General features: G+C 43.2%; 1 non-coding gene across 1 annotated transcript; it reads left to right on the forward strand.

Annotated features, from left to right (window-relative positions):
• Positions 1-2,556: 2,556 nt before the first annotated feature.
• On the forward strand, positions 2,557-2,629 carry TRNAY-GUA (transfer RNA tyrosine (anticodon GUA)). The gene has a single exon. It is a non-coding gene; the product is annotated as a tRNA-Tyr (tRNA).
• Positions 2,630-8,057: the final 5,428 nt, after the last annotated feature.

Below are 8,057 nucleotides of genomic sequence, written 5' to 3' on the forward strand. Positions count from 1 at the left end.
ATTTCATTTTCTTGTCATGACTCTTCAAAAAAAGTATGATGTAAGGTTATACTTTTGTCTGAGCACACGTTTGAGGTTTCGCTGTCTGTTGCTACTGTGTCTGGGCTTTACATTAGATGTTGGTTATAAAATATACTTTTTAAATTGCTTATGCATATGCATATATAGATGTATATATATCACAGTAACTATCTATATGTACTTCTTTTCTTGTTGAACCATGATAGTAAAAATGATTAGTGGAGTTGAAATCTGCAGCCATGCCCAGCTCACTCACTACAGTGTTTAGGATCGCTGAAATATGCAATAATTGATTTTAACATGCACTGTAATTGGCTCCAGATGCATTGCTGTCAACTGTGATGCATCATAATTAAACTGACATGTTCAAAAACTGGCCACTGAAATGAGCACTCACTGAATTTTCTGACTGTGTGCAGCTGCTGCTTCTCTGACCCCCCGGTTTCCCACTCAGGACCTACATTGCTGGGTTTCATTTGGCTGCCGGCCTCCTCCATGTTTTCTCTGTTTTGCCTCCTCAAATTTTCAGTGACCTCCTTGAGTGAATTCAGGCTCTTTCTCCACATCCACTTTCACATGGTCACATACTTCGGCAGTGATAGATCCATCTGCAATTTCCCAAGTTGTCGTAAATCAGATCGAAAATCGTGAGAATAGTCAAAAACATGATATAAAGTAAGACACAGCAACAGATCCATAAACATTGTGTATTTTAGTGTGTGCACCCCCAACTGAACCATGGTTGAACTCTTACTAGGCAATTCACTCAGAGAAAGAAAGTGTAGTGGGTCACATGTGTCCACCTCCTGTTCCGCATCATAGAAAGGAAAATGTTCCTACTTATGATGATCTTCCTTTCTTGCTCCTATGGTCATCAGAATGCTAATGGTCTTACCTCAGTAGCCTGATCATCTTACTTTTTTAAAAGCAACAGGATAATAGTTGAAAGGGCACTGAACTAGGGTCTGGGTGCCCCGAGGTCTAGTTCTAATCCATGACCACTAACAGAGTTGACAGAGCCCTCTGATGTCAGCCTTCTTCCTAGGAAAATGGTAATGGCAATACTCTAACAAGTTTAGAACAATAGATGATGGTCTACGAAGCTGAACAGATTCAGGGCCTTTCAGTTTCTGAAATTTTGATCCTGAATCAGCATGAACCATGTATGTCTTTGGACTTTGTGTTACCAAAATTTACTGTTTTGATTTAATGAAGAACTTCATCCCTTCCCTGCCACTACCCCTAGCCCCAGTATCACATCTTCTCTAATCTGTTAATCACGTGGATGGTTCTTGTGATGGCAAAATATTTAATAACAGAAGTTAGTTCACATCCATCCATAATTAATGACAGTGGCATTGACTGTGACTCTCCATAGTGCCATTTCTGCAAGGAGGAGAAGGGAAGCCATTTCCCTATCACTTCCTTTAGAGGGCAACATCCTCCCACTGATTTCAGTCACATGACCCTGGCGGGGCTCCCTTATTTGCTTATGGGAAATTAAGGCTGGCCAATTGTGGTGTCTCTTTTGTCTGTCAGCAAATCATAGTCCAAGCTATGGATACCATCCTCCCCTGGTAGAGCTAATAAATTTCCAGGGAGGACAAATGTATCAACAATCACATAGACATTAAGAGAAAAAATTCTTCTTCTTCTTATTCAAGCCAAGGACCCCTGACCAAGCTGGATCAATAAAAATTCTTCCATCAGTTTTGATAGCCAAAAAGTCATGAGATTAGCTTTTCTCCTCCTAGGAAATGAGCAGTGAGGACAGAAGCCTGGTGATTCTCCATCACGAGAAGGACGCCATGTTGTCCACTGATGAAGGAAGGTGAGATTGAGGTCCACACACAGGGAGGACAGAGTTGATGGGAACTGCTAATGAATGGCTTTGGAAAGTGTCAGGTGAGTCTGTCAGATGAGTTTTAAGAGAGTAGAATCTATTCCACTTCCCATTGTCTTATTTTTTGGTAAAATCTTATAAAAGTCGAACAACCGAGGATTAAAGAAGAACTGGATTGAAGGGTTCCTTTATCTCCCTCTGTCTTCTCAATCTTTACATTCTTAAGTGGAGGAATCTCTATTTATGTCCAAGTTCTGGGTAAAGGACTGACAGCTGCTTCCTAGATGTCCTGACAAGGATCCCTTTGGCTTCCAGAACATTCCTTTCTACTCCACTCCCTGGTCAACATAATCTTGGAGTGATGAGACTTGCCCCAGAGTTTGAGCGACCATAGGATGGTGTGTGGTACATCAGCAGTGCTTCTTAAGATTGGGGTACATCTAACCTCCCAGAAAGCTTTTGAGAACAGATTGCTGGGCCTGATCCCCAAAATTCTGATCCAGTGGATCTGACTGGATGGAAAGTTTGCTATCCTAAGTCCCTATGATATAGTGAGGCTGCTGGTCAGTGGACTATAGTCTGAGAATCACTGCTGGGAGGATGTCAGATGGAAGACCCAGGTCTTGTCCCTTAGGCAGTTCATCAAGGTGGGGTAGGGGGCTATCTCACATTAACCATCTCTAAGATGTGCTTCCCTGGTGGCTCAGAGGTTAAAGCGTCTGCCTGTAATGCAGGAGACCTAGGTTCGATCCCTGGATCAGGAAGATCCCCTGGAGAAGGAAATGGCAACACACTCCAGTATTCTTGCCTGGAGAATCCCATGGACACAGGAGCCTGGTGGGCTACAGTTCACGGGGTCGCAAAGAGTTGGACATGACTGAGAGACTTCACTTCAAGATGGGCAAAAGTGTGCCAGCTGCGATCGACCGTGCAGAAGTGTGGCCGAGAGGAGCTACCCCACGTCCGAGGTCAGGGGCAGCAGCCGAGAGGAGCAACCCCACGTCCAAGGAGCGGTAGCTGCCTGGGTGCAAGAGGGCCGAGAGGAGCTACTCCACGTTAAAGGTCAGGAGGGTTGGTGGTGAGGAGATACCCCTCGTCCAAGGTAAGGAGCAGCGGCTGCACTTTGCTGGAGCAGCTGTGAAGAGATACTCCACGTCTAAGGTAAGAGAAACTCAAGTAAGATGGTAGGTGTTGCGAGAGGCATCAGAGGGCAGACACACAACCATAATCACAGAAAACTAGTCAAACTGATCACACAGACCACAGCCTTGTCTATCTCAATGAAACTAAGCCATGCCGTATGGGGCCACCCAGGACGGGCAGGTCATGGTGGAGAGGTCTGACAGAATGTGGTCCACTGGAGAAGGGAATGGCAAACCACTTCAGTATTCTTGCCTTGAGAACCTCAAATGAGGCAAAATGATAGGATATTGAAAGAGGGACTCCCCAGGTCTATAGGTGCCCAATATGCTACTGGAGATCAGTGGAGAAATAACTCCAGAAAGAATGAAAGGATAGAGCCAAAGCAAAAACAATACCCAGCTGTGGATATGGCTGGTGATAGAAGCAAGGTCTAATGCTGTAAAGAGCAATATTGCATAGGAACCTGGAATGTCAGGTCCATGAATCAAGGCAAATTGGAAGTGGTCAAACAGGAGATGGCAATAGTGAACGCTAACATTCTAGGAATCAGCAAACTAAAATGGACTGGAATGGGTGAATTTAACTCAGATGACCATTATATCTACTACTGTGGGCAAGAATCCCTTAGAAGAAATGGAGTAGCCATCATGGTCAATAAAAGAGTCCAAAATGCAATACTTGGATGCAATCTCAAAAAAGACAGAATGATTTATGTTAATTTCCAAGGCAAACTATTCAATATCACAGTAATCCAAGTCTGCCCCAATCAGTAAAGCTGAAGAAGCTGAAGTTGAACAGTTCTATGAAGACCTACAAGACCTTTTAGAACTAACACCCAAAAAAGATGCCCTTTTCATTGTAGGGGACTGGAATGCAAAAGTAGGAAGTCAAGAAACATCTGGGGTAACAGGCAAATTTGGCCTTGGAATGCAGAATGAAGCAGGGCAAAGACTCATAGAGTTTTGCCAAGAAAATGCACTGGTCATAGCAAACACCCTCTTCTAACAACACAAAAGAAGACTCTACACATGGACATCACCAGATGGTCAACAACAAAATCAGATTGATTATATTCTTTGCACCAAAGATGGAGAAGCTCTATAGAATCAACAAAAACAAGACCGGGAGCTGACTGCGGCTCAGATCATGAGCTCCTTATTACCCAATTCAGACTTAAATTGAAGAAAGTAGGGAAAACTGCTAGACCATTCAGGTATGACCTCAATCAAATGCCTTATGATTATACAGTGGAAGTGAGAAATAGATTTAAGGGTCTAGATCTGATAGATAGAGTGCCTGATGAACTATGGATGGAAGTTCATGACATTGTACAAGAGACAGGGATCAAGACCATCCCCATGGAAAAGAAATGCAAAAAAGCAAAATGGCTGTCTGGGGAGGCCTTACAAATAACTGTGAAAAGAAGAGAAGTGAAAAGCAAAGGAGAAAAGGAAAGATATAAGCATCTGGATGTAGAGTTCCAAAGAATAGTGAGGAGAGATAAGAAAGCCTTCTTCAGTGATCAGTGCAACGAAATAGAGGAAAACAACAGGATGGGAAAGACTAGAGATCTCTTCAAGAAAATTAGAGATCCCAAGGGAACATTTCATGCAAAGATGGTCTCGATAAAGGACAGAAATGGTATGGACCTAACAGAAGCAGAAGATATTAAGAATTAGTGGCAAGAATACACAGAAGAACTGTAGAAGAAAGATCTTCACGACTCAGATAATCATGATGGTGTGATCACTCACCTAGAGCCAGACATCCTGGAATGTGAAGTCAAGTGGGCCTTAGGAAGCATCACTACGAACAAAGGTAGTGGAGGTGATGGAATTCCAGTGGAGCTATTTCAAATCCTGAAAGATGATGCTGTGAAAGTGCTGCACTCACTATGCCTGCAAATTTGGAAAACGCAGCAGTGGCCACAGGACTGGGAAAAGGTCAGTTTTCATTCCAATCCCCAAGAAAGGCAATGCCAAAGGATGCTCAAACTATCACACAATTGCACTCATCTCACACACTAGTAAAGTAATGCTCAAAATTCTCCAAGCCAGGCTTCAGAAATACATGAACCGTGAACTTCCAGATGTTGAAGCTGGTTTTAGAAAAGGCAGAGGAACCAGAGATCAAATTGCCAACATCCGCTGAATTCCAGAAAAACATCTACTTCTGTTTTATTGACTATGCCAAAGCCTTTGACTGTGTGGATCACAATAAACTTTGGAAAATTCTGAGAGAGATGGGAATACCAGACCCCCTGACCTGCCTCTTGAGAAACCTATATGCAGATCAGGAAACAACAGTTAGACCTGGACATGGAACAACAGACTGGTTCCAAATAAGAAAAGGAGTACGTCAAGGCTGTATACTGTCACCCTGCTTATTTAACTTCTATGCAGAGTACATCATGAGAAACACTGGGCTGGAAGAAGCACAAGCTGGAACCAAGATTGCTGGGAGACATATCAATAACCTCAGATATACAGATGACACCACCCTTATGGCAGAAAGTGAAGAGGAACTAAAAGCCTCTTGATGAAAGTAAAAGAGGAGAGTGAAAAAGTTGGCTTAAAGCTCAACATTCAGAAAACAAAGATCATGGCATCTGGTCCCATCACTTCATGGGAAATAGATGGGGAAACAGTGGAAACAGTGTCAGACTTTATTTTTTTGAGCTCCAAAATCACTGCAGATGGTGATTGTAGTCATGAAATTAAAAGCTGCTTACTCCTTGGAAGAAAAGTTATGACCAACCTAGATAGCATATTCAAAAGCAGAGACATTACTTTGCCAACAAAGGTCCATCTAGTCAAGGCTATGGTTTTTCCTGTGGTCATGTATGGATGTGAAAGTTGGACTGTGAAGAAAGCTGAGCGCTGAAGAATTGATGCTTTTGAACTGTGGTGTTGGAGAAGACTCTTGAGAGTCCCTTAGACTGCAAGAAGGTCCAACCAGTCCATTCTGAAAGAGATCAGCCCTGGGTGTTCTTTGGAAGGAATGATGCTAAAGCTGAAACTCCAATACTTTGGCCACCTCATGTGAAGAGCTGACTCATTAAAAAAGACTCTGATACTTGGAGGGATTGGGGGCAGGAGGAGAAGGGGACGACAGAGCATGAGATGACTAGATGGCATCACTGTCTCGATGGACATGAGTTTGTGTGAACTCTGGGAGTTGGTGATGGACAGGGAGGCATGGCGTGCTGCGATTCATGGAGTCTCAAAGAGTTGGACATGACTGAGCCACTGAACTGAACTGAACTGAACTGAAGATGGAAGATTTGATCCAGGTGACCTTTGACTTTCCTTTAACTTGCTCTAAGTCTGCCAGTAGTTCATCAAACAATTCATCAGTTTCTACTGGGGAAGGCTACCATCATTATGGTCATTGTGAGGCTTCTTTTCTTTCCTTTTAAGACAGCTATGACTTAAAAGGACAACATCTAACTTCTGCAAAAACAGTGAATATGGTCAGAGAACAGCCATAGAATGGGGTAACTGTTAGATGCTGTGGATTCCAAGGCCCTGACAAATCACTCTGCAGTCAAGCAATATTTTTCACTTGAAGGATGCATGGTCTTATAATAGCTTGCTCATCAATCAGGCACTCATTCTAGAATTGAGGCAGTACTAGCAAGTAGACAGGACTGGGGAAACACAGTGATGGTAAGAGTTTAGGGGCAGGAAAAGACAATCCCTCAGCACAAAGAGGGCCTCCCAACCTCTCTTCTCATCATGTTTTTCTTCTTCCTAGCAGCAACTCTGGGCGTGCAGCCAGAAGAAGGTCTGAGAGAATGTCCAGAGCCCACGTGAGTTGTTAGAAAATGGATGGTTGTGGTAGTTTCTAGGAGATCCCACTTAAATTTGAAAAGAGAGAAAAGGACATATCTAGAGGGATCTTCTAGAGTGAAAAAGAGAAAAATCATGGAATCCACCAGCATTTACTCTGTGATTCCAAGTGCCTGCACAAAACTTCATCCCACTAGCAACCCCAAATGGCTGCTTTATGAGTGTGAACAGGAAGCTGTGGCTGTAACAAGGTTTCATTTCCCTTTCCTTTACTTCTTAAGAAGAGTAAGTGATGAATGTAAAGAAAAAGAGAAAAATAATTTAGGAAATAATTCTTTTCACATAAGTGTCCATTTATGACAGCCTACTTAAGGATGCTAACCAATGAGTGTTGCAGAGCATTTGTTAATTCATTCAGTGTACATATATCAAGTGCTCAACACCCACCTAGCAGTGTGGGAGGCAGCAGGAAGTCAGGATCATGTAACAAGATCGTGTCCGTATTTGAGGGGCTTTCAGTCTCAATGGAAAGATGCCAAGTAAGCAGGCAATTTCAAGAGTTTCAAAAGGAATGAACCCCAGAAGCCAGGAGAGAGGCCCAGTCTGCAGGGAGGTGGGTGTCAGCAAAGGTTCCTTGTTGAGAGTGATGGGCTCAAGAGGTTGGGTCAGACAGCCAAAAGGTATTCTTTTCAGGCACAGGCTCTAAGAGGTGAGTCTGTGAAACTTCAGTGGCTTGGCAGGACGGCTGATTTGGACTGAGGCTGGAAGGGAATGCACAGGCACCTGCCGAGTGCTTTTTAACACTATGGTCCAGAACTGCTTCCTGTTCTCAAGGCTTGGACATTTATTGGCGAGATGTGATGCAGGGTCATGGAATTAACTTCCATTGGCATCAAAGAAACTGAGTGGGCTCAGAGTCCTTCTCTCCCTGTTGCCTTTTCCCTCTCCTCTTCCTTGTTCATGTTCTTTTACGATGCTTTGCCTCATTTCTCAGGCAGGGATGCTCCATCACGTCCATCCCTGACTCCCTCGCTTCTGGCTTTACTTTGAAGCTTCATGCTGGGTGACCTCCTTCCTCTAGGTATAAGTTCATTTATTAAATAGATAAAATAAGCATGACTAATGTCTGTAGGGAAACGAGATATCTAAAGGAGCAGAAGGGTTTGTCATATATAGCTTTTATTATGTTGAGGTATGTTCCTTCTATTCCTGCTTTCTGGAGAGTTTTTATCATAAATGGATGTTGAATTTTGTCAAAG

The sequence above is a fragment of the Budorcas taxicolor genome, chromosome 13 (genome assembly GCF_023091745.1).
Source record: "Budorcas taxicolor isolate Tak-1 chromosome 13, Takin1.1, whole genome shotgun sequence".
In the NCBI taxonomy this organism is placed as follows: domain Eukaryota; kingdom Metazoa; phylum Chordata; class Mammalia; order Artiodactyla; family Bovidae; genus Budorcas; species Budorcas taxicolor.